At 42.1% G+C, this 21034-nt stretch overlaps 1 protein-coding gene across 2 annotated transcripts in view; it reads left to right on the top strand.

Annotated features, from left to right (window-relative positions):
- Positions 1-21034, top strand: part of LOC133384894 (LIM and senescent cell antigen-like-containing domain protein 1) — a 100687-nt gene that overhangs the window by 34941 nt on the left and 44712 nt on the right. Inside the window, exon 1 of one of the 2 annotated variants that reach the window (XM_061626762.1) lies at positions 6318-6447. The exons of the other annotated variant lie outside the window; for it this stretch is intronic. The gene's annotated coding sequence lies outside the window, so the exon portion shown is untranslated. Of the gene's footprint in view, positions 1-6317; positions 6448-21034 lie in introns of those variants that run through there. 2 annotated transcript variants of the gene reach the window in all.

The following is a 21034-nucleotide window of genomic DNA, read 5'->3' as shown; positions in this document are numbered from 1 at the left end:
CGAATGTAGGATGACTTAAGAAAAGGCAAGACTGAAAATCAAAAGTGCTAGGAAGTCATAAAGAGGAAAGATAGTGAGGTACAGAGGTGAAAGCAATAATCCCCCTCCCTCAATCTATCCACCCTTTTTTCTTCACAGTCTAGCATCCCCATATCGCTGCTTCTTGATTATTATAATTATATCCTTACACCAGCTTACAAAGGGGGTCCTGTACTCATAAAGGTTGGGAACCACTGATCTATAGCTTTGTGCTTTATAATACAGTTTCAAAGGGACACACACACACAGAGCACACACCAATAAGACTTCCCAGTTCTGGGGAACTTCATCTGTGTTTCTGAATGTAACTGCTTCGTTCTGAAATACCAGGGCTTTAATTTGCTTCAGAAAGTGGCTGTGGATAATGAACAGATAGCATTCATGTGGCTTGAAGTTAACTAGAACATGGTCTGAGGAACCCTTAATATGCTTGTTGATATCCCAGACCTTTTGATGCCATGTTAGCTGTGATATTCAGCCTGACCTGTTGCTGTTGCATTATTATTTGTTCATAGCTTTTGCAATGATGGCATTCTGGACACCCAGTGGAAGGATCTACTTGGCATCAAGGACCATTTTTCCTGTACCCATGGAAAGATAGTTTTGTTGCTAGAATGCCCTCACTATATCTCCAGGGCAATTCTCACTTTCCTTTTTCTGCTTAGGAATGCATCCTCAGTACAAAATATCCAAATGTGAAGTTGGGACATCTGGGTAGAGTTGGCCTTGTGTCATTTTTAGAAACTCAGGAGTAACATCTGGGAAAGGATCAGACCATTGCTTCCAAGCTTTTAAAAGAGAGGAGTACCTTTCATACTGTTGGGGGGACACCTGTATTTTTACAAAAAGTAAATAATTGATTCTTGCTTATTTTTTCACACAGGTGACATGGCTTATTTAGTGCTTTCTCCCCAATTCTCCCCCCCTTTTTTCTAGCACAGCATCAGTTGTTTATCAAGGTTGTGCTTACTCATACTACAAAGCTACTTCCTGTTGCATCTGACCTCTGAACTATATCTGTGTATCATCTGCATCTGTTTGTGGTCTGTAAAAGACTCTCTGTATATTTCATAAGAAAGAGGCGGTTCTATAGTAGGGCAATCTGAACAGCCCACAGACCCAGGGCTCCTGAGCAAATGTGCAGAAGACACCAAGACTTGCCCAGGCCGAGCTGGCCACACAATCTAAAGTGAGCAGTTGGTGTGGGGTGCCTCATGCTATATAACAAACCTTGTATTAGTAGTGGAGCGTTTTCAAGCTTCCCCCTCCCACACGCCCATTATACCATTTCCACAACATTTTTTATATTCTTGCACATGCCATTGTGGAAACCTTAAAAGTGCTTTACTGGCACTCTGGAGCAGTATTAAAATAAAGCAAATAGTTCTGATTCAAGTGGCAGCTAACTATGCTGCCACACCTCTCTCACTGGATGATAAGGACAGGAATTCATTTCTTTGAGGCAAAGAAAATTATGCTGGGTAGGTTGAATAAAAGGACAATAATTGCACCAAAGAGAAGCTGTGCTAGTACAGCCAAGCATATGATCTAGAGGAGATGTTGCAAAACAGTTTCTTTCAGACTCATTTACAGAACATGTAAGGATTCTGTTACACAGTGAAGGGAAATGAATGAGAGCCTGTGCTTGCAGCTGATTTCACTGCAAAAGGCTCTGCTGCAGAAGAAACAAACTGCTTTTTCAGTTGAATGTTGGCTCGTCTCTTCTGCAGTAAGAAACTCCTGAAGTGAAAATTGCAAGTTTATAGGGTTCTCATTTCTCAGCTGTTAGCCCCTTCCCTGGAGATCTATTCTAGAGGATGACTCTAAATAGGGACACAATGCATCTTGTCTGTAAGGCACATGCATGTAAATTCAAATGCCAGGGTACCCTTTCATCTCCCCCAATGCCACTTAATATTAAATGTTGCTGAATCTATTTGAATTATAACTATTATTTTATTATTTATTAAGCTCGATCCCCAAGCTGCTTTTTCCATTGTGGAGTTCATGTTTCCCTTTTACATTAAGCCCATCTGCAGGTGGGAAAGCAGCTTAGGAGCTGTGGTGCACGTAGGTAATTTTAAACTCTGGACTTAATGTTTGTATAGTGGGAGGATAGATATATTAGATAGTCATATGTATTACTTTGCTTACTTCAAAATGTGGTAAGCAAACCCTGCTGCATGGGGGGGGGGGGCTCCTGCTGATTGTGCTAAATGGGGCCTGGATTTTTTGCCCCTAAGTCCTGCCCTGACAGCCACCACTGCTTGGGAGTGGGGCTGGAGTATAGGACCTTTGGCTGAATTTGCATGTAACTGTAAACATCAATTTAGTGCTATGTAGATAATCTGTAGTAAGTTCAAGCAAAGTCGGACTTTCACGCTCCCCCACCCTTCCCTCACAACTGGACTTCTGCAAAAATTAAATTTTATTTTCAAGGAATGTTGGCTTGTTCTATCATACAAACCAGGAATCCTGGCTTACTCTGGTTAGTCAAATAAGCCACCTTTGTAACCCATGGTTTGAAGTGGGCTTGTTCTGAAACTTAACAGAGTTTGTTGGATTCCTGCAAAGGTTCATACAACACAGCAAGTCAACATTCTTTGAAAATGAGCCGTGCTGTCTATGCAGGAGGTAAACAGGGAAGGAGGGAAGCATGTGCTGGAGTTGGGAGCAGTTTGTCCATATAGCACAGGGTTGGGGAAGTGGGTCCAGCTGGTAGGCCAGATCCAAGGTTCCCCCAGCCTTGATGGGCCATTTTGATAGTGGGTGGGGCCATGGAGAACTTGGTATCGTAGCCGATGAGAAAATCAAGCACTGATTTCAGACTCTGTTTTCTGGTAGGATGGGCTGCTCTACCAAGTTTGTAGGCCAAATTGGGATCTGTGCCAGGCCTGATTAGGCTCATGGGCTGGAGGTTCTCCATGCTTGATGTAGCACTAAACTGTGGCTTAGTGTTACATGCAAACACAGCCTTTGAGTGGAGAAATGCTAACATGTCCCCTGCCACTTCTGCTGATTTGATGCAAATTTCCCTCCTCCTGAAGCTGCTTTTCTAATAGCATAATCTTATACAGAGGCCCACTCAAAAGTAAGTCTTGCTGAGTTCCATGGGGATTACCTATAGGTGAGTATGGTGTTGCAGTCTAACATACAATAGACATTGGAGCTCTGATAGGCCTCTTTAGCATGAGCCTTGTTGCTGAAACAAGCAGTGAAACTTTGGTTATTTACCTCTGTCCAGAAGCTTGCCTTGTCTTCATCACTTAAGCCAGCACAGCAACTCCAATATGCTCTGTGTGAGGTTCATACATTTTTGGCAAAGTTGTATTCTGAGGCAGGGTTGAGGCAGCTGGACTTTGTACTCCCTAACAGGCTAAATGTTTGTCTTTTCCTGCCTCATGCTGCAAAACCTATCTCAGAGAGCTTGACTTTGCCATTCTATGTAATTGGCACTGCAATCCTTACAGATATTTTCACCAGCTTTTAAGGGTCACTCTACAGCAAATGGTTTGAAGACTGTAGTCTATGATGCGTTGCAGAACTTGCTTCAAACAGGGTGGGTAAAATAAATAATTAAAATTTAATGACACTGGTGCCATTACAGTATAACACATGGTTGCCTTACAGTTGCTTTACAGTATAAATTTATCTCCATTTTCCTTGAAGCCACAGAAAAATTTAATGTCATCATGAATCAACATTCTGTCTTTCCTGCTTGCTTCTGTGGAAACGATTAGAATGGGGCTGACTTCTGAGGTGTAGTTGCAATGAAATTTTGTACTGTAAACAATATGCTTCTTTTAATATACAGCATGTTTATAGAATTATGTCTTAAAATTGATGGGCACAATGCAACCAAAATAAGGTTGCTTTAAGTCTAATTGATTTCAAAGCAATAAGCATATAGTGAACTCTTCCATTAACACTAGTAAGGCAGTGTGATTTTTGGCTGGACCATGTCCAAAGATTTTTAAAGTATTAGTTGTTTTCACAGTACCTTTCAAGCCCCCCAGCCTTACCCTGCCCCAACAACAACAAAATAACAAAGTCTATACTGTACAGTATTGGATTCTGAGGGTTGATCCATCTAATTTATATTCAGTTAACATTGCTGAGGAAAGTTATACAGAGTTCAGATGAGAACTACAATGCAAGAAGCAGACTTAAAACAAGATAAATTGCTTCCCTGCTTCCCTCTACCGTTGCCTGACATGCCCTCTAAAGCACGTCAAAATCATAAACTGAAACAATGACGGGGTTTTTGATATGATGTGGGGAAATTGAGGGTGGCCAGCATAGTGCCCCTGGTCACAATGGTGGACTTAAGGACTTCCCCTGGAGCTTGTGAAGCCGCTCCCTACTCCCTTTGTCATGAAGGGGCAAGGGTTGTTACTGTCATCACCCCCAAAAATTGCTGAAAGAGGAAGTGGAAAGACTGCTCTTTCCCATGTTCTCTTTCAGCTTGATGTGTTTTTCAAGGCTAATATCAGCAGCTGAACAGAAAACAAAGTGACCAAGAGGGAAAGAGGAGTGGTCTGGGAGATCGGGGGAAGGAAAACAGAATGACTGAGGGGAGTAGGGGAGAAAGTGGGGTTCCACAGGAGTCAGGAGAAAGAGAGAACTGAATGTCAGAGAGAGAGGGAAGGTGTGTACACACAGAGACACAAGCCAGATCTAGTAAAATGGGTTCTCTTGAACCTGCATAACTTTTCTCCCCCCCACCTACCCCAACCATCACCAAACTACAGATCACATCTTTCCATTGACTGAACTTTAAAAATCATGGATTCAGCACTTTCCAGCAGTGCTTTGGATCTGAGGCATGGATCCTTATGGATCCTCATAATTTATTTACAATAGATCTCCATAAACCCACCATTAAATCAGAGGTCACCACTGTATCCACATATGTGTCCTGTGATTTATTGGTAGTTTTGTTGCCATACTATGTAAAAAATCATGACAATCCATGAGGATCAATTCCTTGGATCAATGTTTTAGTGATCATGGCGAGTGCTGGCTGTGTGAGTGTATGTGTGTTTACTCTGCAGTCTACCAATGTAAGGTTTAATTTGATGGTGGGTTTTTGGGGGGAACCCAGTGTAAAATCATGCAAATTCAAGAGGGTCCCTTTTAATTCTACATTTTCCAGCTTTTACCCAGATCACTTGGAAAAGCAAGGGGTGTCCGTGTGTGCTTTTTCTCTTTTTGTTTACCTGGGTGGGTGGAGTAACCCCGGGGAGGGGATGTGGGAAGAGAAGCCATAAGAGGGAGTGGTGACCATGGCACTCTTTTGGAATTCCAAATGTGCACATGCCAACCCCTTAAAATTTATAGCAGTCAAGCCTAAAATATTAATAATGTCATACACATTTACTTTAAAATTATGTTTCTGTTGCTCTGCTGTTTCTGAATGTATGTCTCAGGTTGCAGCATGATTTGAAAAGCATAGGGCAGATTCCACACCCATGTGACTCTGGATAGTACTTTATTTTATTTATATATTTAACAAAATGTATGTACCCCTTGATTATAAAAAAAAACTCTAACAATTTTTTTATTTATTTGATACACACCCCTGGTGTTTTCTTGTACAAGCTTAGGGATCTGCTCATGGTGAAATATCTAATCGAGGATAGCCTTGTGAATGTTGCTTTCCTCCACTGCCCCCTCTCTTCGTAAATCCCAAGAATCAGGCTCCATGCGTTGCTTTAGGAAGGGGGAGTACATGAAACATAGACCTAGTCCAAAACATTTTGCTGTCTCAAACAACCAGCTGCATTGTCCAGTCAGAGAGACGTGCCCTTCATTTGCAAAAGGTGTAGGGGTACAACTCTTAACGATGTGAGAACATCCACTGAGACCTGTTTGGGGCCTTCCGGCTCATAGACAACTTCATTGGAGCCCACGCTGGCTACCCCTGCCTTAGGGGCCTTGGTTCCTTCTGCCATATTGCAGAAGCTTCTCCTTCAGATCCAGGACCTTTCATTTTCCAAAACAACACTTGTATCCTTCAAGGAATGCAAGGTGTTTGCTGTACGTGAGGTTCTCATGTAAGAGATGGTATTGTGTTTTGGTCAGTGGCGGTGGGGAGAGAAAAGCCCCTTTTGAGAGTTGTGGGAGGAAACCTTTCCCTTGCTTTGACCATAGGGTTTGAAATTGAAGTTTGAAATGTTGTGGATAATACTGTAGATTTCAATGTATTTTGTATGTTTCCCTCTTTTCGTTTTAACTTTTCAATACAAATTCATGTGGAAAATAGGAAGTGGTTTGCGAAGTCATGCTGCCTTTTATCACCACTGCCAGTAATGACCACAGGGAAGCTATGTGAACAAGGAATATTCAACATAAAACTATATAAGGCTGTGGTTCATTCAACAGGTCTTGTGCTGGCAGACCAACAGTGTGAGTATTGCCACCTTTTTAATATTTTGTTATTTCAGGGAGGCCATCAGTTTGTGCGCTTGCAAACTGTGTACTTGTAAGCTAAATTCTCTTTCAGGGTGTATGGTTGGTGTATTTAGTGTATTGCTATAGTTATTTCAGAAATAACTTCATGTGGCTATGTAGGCACAGTTCTAGAGAGAAGTCCCTGCAATTCTCTTGCTGCAGTTAAGCCCTTTGGGACTGGTAATGTAGTTATTTTACTGCTGTTGTACTTGTGTCATCTGGGAATGTTACTGTATTTAGTTTGCAGGATAGCTCAAAGGGGGGAAAATACTTGGGCTGTGTACAGGTCATCACCTCTGAAGAGCAATGGAACTGACATCCACTACTGTGGTGGTAGCCTCCAATTCAACCAGTGGTAGTTTGATAACTTTGCAAATGTAATGGGTGTGTGTAGAATTAATTACTAATTACAGCCACTTCTAGTCCCACACAAGCCTTAGTCAGTTTCACTGACCAGGGAAACTAAAGTTGGCTGGTTGAAGGACTGTTTTAAAAGGGAAGGAATTGGGGAGGTATCTATGCACTTTTTGTTGTTTTTCTTTTTTAAAGGACTCCATATGCAGATATGTGAATTTAATAATTATAAACAAGTCCCAAAACTAGCTTTGGGGACATGCTATCTACTCTAGTCATTGCCCCTAGTACATGTCAGAGTCACACCTTATACACATGGTTATTTCAGCAGGGCTGATTATGTTTCTGGGGAGCTAGTTTTGGCATTTTCCTGGTATAGTTTGAAACAATCTTGTACTCAGTTATATGTATCTTGATAATCAATTCAAGTCTTTTCTACAATTCTTTTGTAACTTTGAGGACAAAGGAACTCTTACTGTGACTTGCAAGAGAGATAGCAACTTATGTAGTCCTTGTGCCCTGAAATAGTAGTTTTGTGAGTGAGTGAAACTGTTAGTTAATCTGTATTCTGTATTGAAGCCCATTCAACCTAAGTTTGCCTAATAGTTCATTGAGCCTAAAGGATGTTTATAAAACTGTTCATTTTATAAAGTAAATAGGGAAGGCTGACATATTCTTAAACATATGAAACAAAACATTATTCACAAGTGACCACATGCCAGGTTTTATACAGGTTGGTGAAAATGAGAAGGGAAGTAAATCTAACTATGGGTGCTTTCACACTGCAGTTTATTCTGTTATTCTGACAGTTTCTTACCTGTTAATTTCCGCATTATATTTGACCTTTCACACGACACACAAGGTAGCTTCGGAATTCTGGTGGAATCTAGTGGAAGTTTAGCGCTAATTTCAGTGACAAATGATACCACAAATAATCCGTTAGCAAGGCTGGGAATACGGAACATCGTGGGAGTTTTCCGCTAGTTTCCGCCGCTCACTTGACAGGCATCCCGACATGCAGTGTGGAACAGAGGGGGGAAATGAGCAGGAGCCGCCTTAAAACAGAGGGGGGGAATGAGGACTGGGCCCAAAGAACGGTGACGGGAGGTTATCAGGCACTTCCCCACCCCACAGTTGACCGGAGCAGCCATGAGCTCCAGTATAGTCCAGCCGACGGGGAGAGCATATTATTACATATTGGCCTCGCAAAAGAATACTTAATATCGCTCTCTCCAAAGGATGCCTTGGCGACAATACGTACACGAATCATGGATATAGATTTTCAAACGGCAATTTCTCAAGCGTCCAAAAGATGTTCACCACTCTATTTGAAATTAAACTTTGCCCCCCGAAAAATTAGTGACTACTTAGACCTGCTCTTAATCCCTAAGTTTCGAGTAATGTTCTCCAAAGCAAGATTTAATACCTTACATTCTGCGGTTCTAGATGGAAGATACAAGGGGATTCCATATGAGCAACGTGTTTGCCCGTGTGGCAAGGATATCGAAACCCCTTCACACACCCTTCTTTCTTGTTCCCTATATTCTCAGATTCGTTCTAAGTATCTTAAGGAGACTTTATCAAAAATCTCACATTTGTCTCCTGCAGCCTCTACCGTTCACTTACTCTCCGGGTCAGACAAACAAATTACTATCCAGGTAGCCAAGTTTATATATGTAGCGCAGCAGAAAAGAATGTCGCTTGGATCCGAATAATTTACCCTAACCTCTTGTATATTAATCATGTATTTTTATCATCTCTGAGTTTAACATAGTTATAAACTGTATATATATGTACGCAGCCCAACCTATATGAATCAACCTTGTAACCTGATTGGTTATTGGAAGAGTTTTAGTTTTAGTTTTTCTTAATTTGTTGCTATTTTAATCATGTATTCGTTACTTCCTTTCTGTAATTAATCTTGTTATATGGGTCTTTGACCGCAAATAAACATGATGATGAGAGCAAGGGTAAAATGAGCTGCCTCTGCAAACTCCCAATGGCGGCTGAAGCTGACGCTGCCACACGCAGCCCCCAAAATACAAATTAAGAATAAGGAGAGCCACCTCCATGAGCTCCCAGTGGCCACAATAGCAGGTGCTGCCACCCCCCAACCTCCAGGGCCACCTCCACAAGCCTCAAAAACCAAGTTGGGGGGGAATACACCAAACCCCCTGAAACGAAGGTGGGGAGAAAAACTCTGCTCTGTTCATTGTAGCTCTCTCTGTGTGTGAAAGACCATTGTGTGAAATGCCAGTATAACAGGTACTGCAGTGTGAAGGGGTTTTTCGAAATCGGGACAGAAACGCTTCCTTTTTAATCAGTTAAACTAACGCAATCAGCCACATGTGTGAAAGCAGCCTGAGTATTGAATCATCATAGTATGATATGGTTGAATGTTGACAGAAAGATGTCACATAAAACACTCCATCAGCAGGGGGAGATGTTGCAAAGCTGATTGTTTGTTAGGTAGCATTAAGAGCTTTTATCACAAGGAAAGTGGAACTGGGACCTGCATCTGTGTCTATTCTTTATGCAGTTTCAAAATGTAATTCTGTTATAGTTTCATCTTTTTTTGTATGAAAATTCACAAGAAAATTTCTGTTCACTTCTCTAAGGGAAGTAGAATTTTCACTACTGATTAAATATAGCAGTTTGAAATGAGATGTGAAAATTCCTCTGAGAAGACCTAAAGAAGAAGTCCAGCTCTTGACTTTCATTATGCTGGTATAATTACAAAGCAGATAATTCAAGTGGGACCTGCAACAAAACGCTGTAGTGTTGAGTGCACCTGTTCAGAGTTCCAGTTAGCTAGCCATACTCTGTACCAGGACACTTCATTCTAACGCCCTTATTTTCCATTTCTCTCCCTCCCTCCCTCCCTCCCTCCCTACAGTCAAGTCAGCCAGCCAACCAGCATTCCTTGCCTTCTAAGCATGCTTAGTTCTCATTGGGCTGTCTGGGTTTTCCCCATCCCTTTAGAGCAATAGTTCTTAACCTTTTCCACTGCCAGCACCCCTTGGATTTCCAAAATATGCTCTCGCACCCCCTGAAAAAATACCGTTCATTTTTTTTATTTATTTTATTTTAATGTGTGTTTTAGCCTACCTTAGCTAAGATAAATGATTTTTTTAAATCTCTTGAACAATGCCTCACACCCCTAGAAAAAGTGTCTTGCACCCCAGGTTAAGAACCACTGCTTTAGAGCAAGGATGGGGAACCTGTGGCCTTCCAGGTGTTGTTGGACTCCAGCTGCCATCATCCCTGGCCACTGGCCATGCTGGCTCAGGCTGATGGGTGCTGGAGTCCAGCAACATCAGAAGGGCCACAGGTTACCAACCCCTGCCTTAGGGCTTTGCTTTCAAATATCTATGATATCTATGCTGCCACTTGGCCTCTCATCACATACTGCTGCCTCTCCTTGTCCTGCCAGATCTATTCCCTTCTTAAAGTAGCTTTCTTAAAATCCATTCTAAGGTTTGTGGGGGGAAATCTTCACAGTAAATAATTTGATAGTTTTGTTTGAAACTTTGAAAACATATTGTATACTGCTATCCCCGTTCTTGTTTACCTATGTATTATTTGTATATTTATAGTGCCCCATAGAACAATTGTTCCAAAATGGGTCACGTCTGAAATAAGTCTTCCTTCAAGTGTTTGTTTTTTCACCTGCCAGTGGTGCTTTCCTAATTTTGTGGTGAAAATTGTTTGTTGATCCCGACGCCCTGCTGACACCTCCTATAAAAATTTGCTGTTGTCAAATAAGGTCTTCTGTAAAGGGGGGAGTAGCCTCTACTGACTAGGTGTGTTCATTTCATTTGTTCACTTAATCAGTGCTTCCTTGGGTGCAGGTGGTATAAGTTTCTTTGTCCTGCAGGAGGGAGTGAAGTAACTTTGCTTTCTGGCATGGACCTAGGTAAAATCTCTTGAACTTTGTCACATTTTCATAACAGAGAGGCCTGCCTGTCACCGCCTCCCAGGGTGCTCCAAAGCTGAGAGGTGCTTAAGAACTGCAGGAATTAAACTGAGGATGAGAAAGTACTATTAGCAAACCCCCTAGTCTGGCCAGACAAGGACACAATCTGTGCCTTCTGCTTGCTTCTTCTTAAAAAAACTGGACCATGGAGAAGTAGTTAGGCAAGCAGCTGATGCAGATCCTGAGTTAGCAGAATGCTTAGTCAACGCTAAAGTTCTCATTCAAGCCCTTGTTAGAGGGATTCAAGGTAAAGTGAGCAAGAAAACAGGAGGTTGCATTAAAATTAAAACAAACATTTATTTTTCTGAGTCTTTATACTCAATATAGATCCTAAAATTAGTTTCAGTAAGTGACATAGGAACTGTAACGTACTTTGACATTCCAGTGGCATGGGTTCTGTCCTGGAAGAGAGCAGGCAGAGTTTCCCCAGACAAAACGAAGACAAAACAGCTGTTTAAAAAAGCAACTGATCAGTTAGACAGAGTCCTGGGCCTTTCAGGTTTCACATGTGTGGATCCTATGGAGGGGATCCCAAAAGAAAGGATTTCCCCTTGCATTTCTGTCAGACTAAAGGAAAACATCTTGTGTACTAGAGGGGAATGCCTTGGACATACTCTCTTTTTAGTGTTGGAGTAGATGGTATCACAACTGAGAGGGAATAACTTGGAGGGGGGTTGAAGATTCTGCTTTTATTACATTGAAACTTTGCATCATGAGGATACCATATAATTAATATAATACTATTTTCTGTTTCTTTTTATGTATGTGAATTATGTGTGGGATCTCCTAAAATGTTAACTTTTGTTTAATAGTTCTCTCACTGGAGGTTAAGAAGTTTTTGCTTAGTTCCACAAAGGGTTCTAGGAATTCAAACCTGTGCTACTTTTGATTTAATACTTGGGGAACGTGAGTTATAGTTTGTAAAGCCCCCTCAATTGAATAGGAAAGGTTAACAGAATATTATTTTATATATTCCAGCCTGAGCAGCCTCTTTCTGCTTGGATGTAAAGAAAGTGTCTGGATGGTGTCAATGGAAAACCGACTTAGTCTACACTCATGAGTTAACCCAAAATAGTTTAGGGAAGGACAGTTGTGTGGGTCACCTACAGCAATCTCTAACATTGTGACACCAACATAACCATTTAGCAGCGGTGGTCATCCATTAGGAATACTAGTCACATTAGTGTTTCTGGTGATGCCCTTGGTAATACCAAGAATCCAACTGCTTTTACATCTGATTTGGTAGTTAACACTAAGCTACTAAGTCCCTTCCTAAACCAAAAGGGTATATTCTGGATCATATTTCTGCTAAACATTGCCCTATTTGCTTTGCCTGCTGATGCATTCTGTGAGCACCAGATCCAGGTATACTCTTGGGCTCCAGCACAGGCTGGCTGTACAATAATTTGGGTTGGCCATAGAAAGTTTCATATGTTTATTTCCCTAAATCTGAAATAGCCACAGTAGCAGCTACATTATCCATGTCTGTACATTTCAGGCTCTAGCAGTAGAAGTGCATTGAAAACTGAATGGGGAAAGGACAAGTTAAACTGGTATATAGTTAAACTGGGCTCCTGCTGGGAGGAAGGGCAGGATATAAATCAAATAATAAATAAATAAATGTAGGTACGTAGGTGTTGGCTGATTCTCAGAATTTTTCAGACTAAGCAAGCACTAAAGTTTTTCATCCAATGCAAAAGAATGAAACCTATTCATCATCTTTATTTAGAAACTGCTTGACCAACATATCAAGTCTGCTAAAGATTACTAGTACCAAGTGCTCATTTACACAATCAGTAATTTTTGTAATAACATCCTCATTGCAGTCGAAGTAAGTCTACATGTTTAAGAGGTGGTGAATCCTCAAGCTGAAGTGAAATGAAAGTCAGCAAATTTCCCCCTATGTAATTATCGGTTACGGATATCTATGACATTTCAGAATAAACAGCTATTTAACAACCGTGTGATTTTACAGCCACGAGAGTGGCTGTATCCTATAGTCAGCATGGGTTTTTCACATTCCGCAATGTTAAATTGAAAATACCCTCCCATGCCATTCTGATGGTCGACAGTGCTCTGCCCTTTCCAGAACCCTGCTTGTTCGGGGCAGATAACACTATTGGCCGCTTCCCACTCCTCTAGTTTAAGCAAAAGAAATTTACTATACAACTTTGCGCCAATATCCAAGAGACTGATAGGCCGATAGTTATTTGGCTCTTGTCTCTCACCTGTTTTAAAGATAGGGATGACGACACTCTGCTTCCGTCCCTCTGGTACAATACCCGTGTGGTTAATCTGAGTGAACAATTTAGCCAGAATGGGGGCCCACCAGTCTGGGAAATTAATAAAAAGTTCAGGGGGAATCATATCTTCCCCCGGTGCCTTTCCCCTTTTTAATGAGGAAATAAGAACCCTTATTTGTGGTATCGTAACCGGAGGCCAGATGGGGAGAATCATCTCCTTAGTGAGTGGGAAAGGAACAATTTTATCAACTGGAGCAGCGTAAAGCTTGATAAAATGATTGTGCCAAATAGGGGCAGTTATTTGGCCAGATATAAACTGCTTATATGTTCCTGTTCCGACCGCAACCAATTCCCAGAATAGACGCTCATTATTTGACAGCAACGCTTGATAATCTGTTGAAATTCATTAAAAATCAGCCATGTTCACAGACTACCTGTAATCCTATTACTGACCTTGCCCCATACTCTGACCTTCACCTTCTGCATTTGAAACGTTTTTAAAAATGCCTAGCTGGTTTTTAATTAATTTAAGAAATTTTGGCTTTAACTCAATGATAATGTTGGACATGCTCAGTAAGAACCAACTGTCAGTGTTCTAAAAGCCACACTCACAGATGCGGGGTTTCCTGATCAGGGGGCCACACCCACACCAGACTTTGATTTCACGTGAGACAGTCATGGCCTCCCCCAGAGAATCCTGGGAAGTGTAGTTTGTGAAGGGTGCTGAGAGGAGATGCCTATTCCCCTGACAGAGCTCCAGTGGCCAGAGTGGTTTAACAGTCAGCCACTTTGATTGAAGCTCTGTGAGGGGAACAGGGCCTCTCCTAGCAACTCTCAGCACCCTTCACTAACTACACTTCCCAGGATTCTTTGGGAGAAGCCATGACTGCTTAAAGTGAAATAACAGTCTGGTGTGGATGTGGCCAGGGACAACTTTGGTTTGAATTTGTGTGTGAGGCTACATGTGTGTGCTTTAGTATACAAAGGAGGGGAAAACTCTGAAAAAGAAAGATATTGTTCACAATGTTTCCCTTTTGGAAAGGAAAGGGACTTCCCCGCTGCTCAGTGCCTACCCACCGAATCTCCTCCCTTCCCCCTCCCCTTCCTGCCCTCTTCCTCCCCTCCCCTCCCCCAGGTCAGTTTCACCTATCTAAGCATGATTGCACAGGAGTAAATCCCACTGAACTCAAAAAGCATGCAAATGATCAAACCTTTCCTCCCCCTCCTATCCCCTCCCCCTTGCCCTCCCCCTCCTCCCCCTTGCCCCCCCTCCTCCCCCATGCTCAGTTTTACCTATCCTAGGACTACTACCTGGGAGAGCAGGGTTCAAATCCCCACACAGCCATGAAGCTCACTGGGTGACCTTGGGCCAGTCACTGCCTCCCAGCCTCAGAGGAAGGCAGTGGTAAACCACCTGTGACTACCGTTTGCCATGAAAACTGTATTCATAGGGTCCCCATAAGTTGGAATCGACTTTAAGGCAGTCCGTATCATTTTCAAGCATGAGTGCACGGGAGTAGATCCCATGGAAATCAATATATGCAAATGATCAAACCTGCCCCCCTTTCCTCCCCTTCCTTCACCCCTCCCCCCTCCCCTTCCAATCCCCTGCTTCCCCACCTGCTCCCCTCTCCTCCCTTCTTCCTTCCCTATATTCTCCCCTCCTCCTCCTCCCCCATGGTCTGTTTTACCTATCCTAGCCATGATTGCACAGGAGTAAATCCCACTGAACTCAATAAACATGCAAATAATCAGACCTGCCTTTCCCCTCTCCTCTCCCTTCTTCCTCTCCTTCCCTCTTCCTTCTTCCTTCTCCCCTGACCACTCCAGGCTTCCCTCCCCATGGTCAGTTTTACCTATCCTAAGCATGATTGCATAGGGGTAAATCCCACTGAACTCAATAAACATGCAAATGATCAAACCTCCCCTGCTCCTCTCCCTCCTGCCTGCTCCCCTCCCCATCCCCTGTGGTCAGTTTCACCTATCCTAAGCATGATTGCAGGAGAGTAAATCCCACTGAACTCAATAAGCATGCAAATGATCAATCCATTCTCAGCAAACTTGCACAGGATTCCATTGCTTACCTTCCGGACTAAAAAGCAGGGAAATTCACTAATAGGCAAAAAACATCATGGTTTAAGAATGTACCTATAGCCAACATATATTTCTATCAAACTTTAAAAAGCAGGGAAATTGGGCAGCTGTACTGAATGCACCAGGGGAGTAGGAGACCTGACCTCTCTGAGATATTATACTGCCCTACAAATTTGTCAAAATGCAAACACAATTTGGGTTGGTCTTTCACAGTCCAATCCACTTCCTGTGTAGCTTGGAAGAATTTGGTAACGTGCCTCAGCATATGGTGAGTTGTGGCAACACCTGCAGTCAGTCCAAATAACAGAAACAAGACATGTGCTGAGCTGATTTTGTTTTAGCAGGGAGGAAGCAACTGTATTAAAACAGTTGATATAGTTCAGATAGTCACTTTCAATATGTTTAATTTACTTTGCAAATTTAGTGAAGTTTCCTATAGTAAATCATTCTCTTTTGCTTCTGTTTCTGTGAACATGTGAAGTACAGCAACACTTTGCAACACTAAAAAAAATCTCAAAAAACAATTGTGGAATAATGGCACTGACTGTTCTGCAAAATAGTTTCCAATGGACATGAGTGTCTCAGTTTGCACAAGATAAAACAGTGAGAGGTGAAATATATTCTAGCAATACTCTAGGTGTGCTGTATGTTTTTAATTGACCATGCCCACCTCTCCTTAAGTGGAGTAGTTTAAGCATAGCAGGCTGAAAATATGCATCTTGGGCAGGCCAAGTTTGTTTTTCCAACAGCTGGAATCATTGCTTAAATAGCAACATATTGTAATCCGTCTGATTTTACATCAAACTGCAGTTTCAGATTCAGCTGTTAATGCTCCCAAAATAGAAATACAGCATAACGTCCAGTTTGAAACAAAAAAGGCTATCTTTACCATCATATGACGTCGACCAATAAAAAGGCTTTGAAATTAATAAAAATAAATTTGACACAGTTTTTTTCTACAATGAGAGAAATATAATTTTCTAGGTTAGATTCTCTGTAGAAACAGCAGTAACACAGAAAAGAGGCAAAGAAATAAGAGCACCGACAAACATACAAAAATGTAACTCTCCATCTTTGGAGATGGCAGGTGTTGCCACCACTCACCATATGCTCAGAGACACATGTTACCAACTTCTTCCAAGCTATATAGGAAGTGAATTGGATTGTCAAAGAGAGGTAGTGGGCTGTCTGACACTGGAGGCATTCAAGAGGCAGCTGGACAGCCATCTGTCAGGAATGCTTTGATTTGGATTCCTGCATTGAGCAGGGGGTTGGACTCGATGGCCTTGTAGGCCCCTTCCAACCCTACTATTCTATGATTCTATGAACCCAAATTGTGTTTGCATTTTGACAAATTTATAGGGCAGTACAATATCTCAGAGAGGAGGTCAGGTCTCCTGGTCCCCTGGTGCATTCAGTATAGCTGCCCAATTTCACTGCTTATTAAAGTTTGATAGAAATATCTGTTGGCTATAGGTACATTCTTAAACCTTGAGGTTTTTTGCCTATTAGTGAATCATCTTGAGGATATGCAAGGGTGGGCACAAACAAAGAACTACCCGAGACTTTGTGCAAGAGAGCTTAATCATAATGAGATTTCCTATCTATGTTTACAAAGATTGTTGGTTCAGGATAACAGTCCATACTAAAACAGCCTCAGGTACCTGTACTTTATATAAACAAACGAAGGGTAGGAAATTTGTTCACGTACAGCTAGGCGTTAATAGAAATGTCCTTGTAGAAACTGCTAGGCAGGTCAAAGGAGAAAAAGGCATTTTTTTCAAGGTAGGGTTTATCAAGTTTTAAAAAAAGTGAAACTTTGCTTGAAGCTGTGACTCGGTGACTTTTGTAGAGAATTACAAAGCTGCAGGATTGACATAAAGAACAACATATATATTTAACAAGACTACAGAGTTCTTAGTGCTGTTTTGTGATGACATGGTGTACTCACCCCTCTCTTTTTGGCTGTCCATTGTATCCATTTTGTGCTGGCACCATAGCACTTTTATCAAGGGTTGAGTACTAGCACCGCATTTTTTATCAAAAAAAGTGCTGAGTGTTTTAAAACAAACGACATCTTATCTTAAACCAATCTTCTGTAAAGAGTTGTATCCCCCCCCCCAGAAAAAAAAAAAAACCCTTGGCTGCTCAAGTGTGTATTTCTGGTATTTCAAGTGTGTGTAAATTATTTCATTGTTTTAGTCGTACCAAACATAGATCTTGGTATATAAGATTCCACCAGGGTGGTGATGAAACCCCTAGCAGTGACTAACTGAGCTGCCCTAGTATCCCAGAGAGGTGAGGTAGTCTTCACAGTTCTCCTGGCTGCTGTTGGCTGAACTGCTGAGATACTACAGAAGAGCAGGCCAGGGAAAAGAGCCTAGGAGAGGAGAAAATGAAGCTTAGGCCTAGAAAAGAAATCGTCTGGGGTCTGAGGAGGCAGCAGGCTAAGGAATGGCTGAGGAAGAGAGGCTGGAAAGGAGAGTAGCTAGTGGAACGAAGGTAAGACCAGAGGAAATGTCTGAGTAGAAGGGAGAGAGAATGAGCAGCATATTAAGAACATAAGAATATCCCTGCTGGATCAGGCCAATGGTCCATCTAGTCCAGCATCCTGTTCTCACAGTGGCCAACCAGATGCCCATGGAAAACTTGCAAGCAAGACCTAAGCACAACAGTATTGTCCCCTCCTGCAGTTTCCAGAAACTGGAATTCAGAAGCATGCTATCTCCGACCATGGAGAGAAAGCATAGCCGTTGTGGCTAGTAGCCATTGATAGCTTTATCCCAGATGAATTTGTCTAATCCTCTTAAAGCCATCCAAGTTGGTGGCCATCGCTGCCTCTTGTGGGAGCAAGTTCCACACTATGCACAGTGTGAAGAAGTCTTTTCTTTTGTCTGTCCGGAATCTTCCAACATTCAGCTTCATTCACCAGTTCTAGTATTACGAGAAAGGGAGAAAAAAAATCTTGGTCCACTTTCTCCATGCCGTGCATAATTTTGTACATTCTATCATGCTGCCTCTTACTCACCTTTTGTCTAAACTAAAAAGCCCCAAATGTTGGGATACATCTGATCAAGCTCTGTAGAGAAGAGCTTGCAGTGGAGGCTTGTTCATTATTGCATATGGGGCACTGCCCCAACAACTTCAGCCTGCCTCCAACCAGTTTCCCATCTATCTTCCTTTTTACACCCAGTCCAGGGGCTGGCACTGTCTGTTAGCTTCCTCCTCCTTAGTCTCAATGTTGCACTTGCAGAACTCAGCATGGAGTAGGATGGAAACAAAACTAGAATCAGTTGGGTCTTCTTGTCATTGGCTCTGGTTCCACTTACTGTTGGTCTCCTTGCCTACCAATAGATAATAGCCACATTGTGTATTTATTTAGAAAAACCAAACCAAACCAGCATACCACTAACTCAGGAACAATACTCCTGATTAGCTCATTACTACATATTGACTCAGGAGTAAGCCCCATAGATTGCACGGAGGCTTACTCCCAAGATAGTGAGTATAGGATTGCAGCCTAATGCTGTTCTTGTGTGTGAGAGAGATGTAGAATAGAAATTTGTCTAAAAAGCTGCTGGATTTTCTTTTCTTTTTCTGTATGGATCAAAAATCCTTTTCCACAGACCCAGCACCAGTGGGCAGCCAGATTGGGCCTTGGCTGAGGGCCTCTGTAGCCCTGAGGGGCCCTTGAAGGCTGGGAGGGTGACTGTGCCAGTATTGTGTTGCAGGACCCAGTGACCTGACACTGCTGCAAATCAGAGAGGAGGAGCTCCAAGGCAACAACACACACACATACCCAATACAGGGGTTGCAGGCTTAAAAGAGCCTGCCCACCTGCCCACCCCACTGCCTCCCATGTCACCACATAAGAGTGCTGTGGTGCTCATGCCTACCATATCCCAAGATGGCGACAGGGGCATCCCTAAGGGGTTGACACCCCCACCTCCATCTTGGGTGAGGGCAGATGTGCATGTTCTAACATGGGAGGTGGGTGGGGCAGGCAGGCCTATTTAAGCCCTGTGCCAGCTGCATCAGGAGGAGGTGTTAGGGATTATGATGCTGTGGGCCCATGGCAGACTGGTGCTCAAGGGCCCAGTCAATCCTAGCGATGGCCCTGGTTTTCCAGTTCCACTAAAAGACTTTGCAAATTCAGTTGCTAAAACAAAGCCAGTGAAAAGATAGCTGAGTAGAGCTGCATTGGTTATTAATCTGCTGCCAGGCCAGGTTCAAGGTTCTTGCATTAATTTGGGCCCAAAGTATCTTAAAGGCTGCCTGATTCCTTATGCTCCGCCTCAATCACTGGGGTCTTCTGAGGGGCTATGTTTGTAGTCCCACAGGCTACTGAGGTTTGGCTGGCCTTCAACAGGGGCTAGGCCTGCCCTGTGGGGTTGGCAGGAGTCATCTCTGCTTGTTTTAGGCGTCTTCTAAAAACTGTATTATTCAGACAGGCCTTTCAAATCTGAGATTCTTTGCCAACCTGCTCTCACTGATGTATTTGATGTTTTTGTTCTTTTTATTGTAATACTGTGTTCTTAGTCTGTATACCACCTTGTGATATTTTACATGAAAGCATGGTTTATAAATATTTGCATAAAATAAAAATGGTAGAATGGCTTTAGGAATGGCACCAAATGTGTAGTGTCTTGGCAAGAGGAGATTGTGCCATGCTGTTTGTCATTAGAAGATTAGTCTTTGGAAAAGGTCATGCCTGGATCTGTTTGAATCTCCTGTAAATTCTTCCGTAAGTGTATTACCATCAGAATTTTGACCTTGAAGCTATGTAAGATTAGGACAGATATGGCTACACAAACATCTGCTGACCTGCAAGCTTGGCAGTTATTCATGCAAACAAGCTAGAGTTCACAGCATGTGCTTTGGAGCTAGCAAGATACACTCCCATTTTCAACAAAAAGGGTGTGTGCTAGCACTTCTCTATTATGGGTTTTGCCTATCTATTTTAAATATCAAATCTTAAAGATACCTCAAACAAGTATTTGTAAAATATCTCTACATTATTTCTGTTACTACTACACCCCGAACCCCTGCATTTTAATATCTCTCTCCTGTGGGCTAACTTTTTTCTTTGAAAGAAATAATAATGCATGTATACTGATTATTATCAGCCACAAGAGTGACTGTATACTATAGTCAGCATGGATCTTTTGCATTCTGCAGTGTTAAATTGAAAATACCCCCATGCCATTCTGATGCTTCCGATAAGTTCATTTCAAAACAAAACCTTACACAACTTATAGTTCTGAACTCAGAAACGCTTGCTTAACAACCCTCTAAATTTTCATGGCGATACACAAAACAATCAGAGAGAATTAAGAGTTCAAAGTGTAAAAAGAGAGAGAGAAAAAAACTAGATCCCTTTTGGACTTTTTTCTGTCAGAGTTCTCATAATTTGTTGAAATTAATTAAAAATTTAGAAAAATGAGTTGGTCTTTCACAGTCCAATCCACTTCCTGCATAGCTACACAGGAAGTGGATTGGACTTTGAAAGACCAACCCAAATGGTGTTTGCATTTTTACAAATTTGTAGGGCAGTCCAATATCTCAGAGAGGAGGTCAGGTCTCCTGCTCCCCTGGTGCATTCACTATAGCTGCCCAATTTCCCTGGTTTTTTAAAGTTTGATAGAAATATCTGTGGGCTATAGGTACGTTCTTAAACTGCAAGGTTTTTGCCTATTAGTAAATATTCTTACAATAGTTCTTTCTGCTGATTTCTTTAAAAATCAAAACACAACAGCCCTGGCACATAAATTATTACCTGGAAGATTTATCAGTCATTGTGGGAGCATTAACTGCCTGTTAAAGACCACTAATGAAAGACTTTATGAAGCTGTTGCTTCCTTATTTTTAAGCTCAC

The sequence above is a fragment of the Rhineura floridana genome, chromosome 5, assembly GCF_030035675.1.
Source record: "Rhineura floridana isolate rRhiFlo1 chromosome 5, rRhiFlo1.hap2, whole genome shotgun sequence".
Taxonomy (NCBI): domain Eukaryota; kingdom Metazoa; phylum Chordata; class Lepidosauria; order Squamata; family Rhineuridae; genus Rhineura; species Rhineura floridana.
The sequence above is the reverse complement of the archived record's forward strand: the minus strand, read 5'-3'. Positions and strand labels throughout refer to the sequence as shown.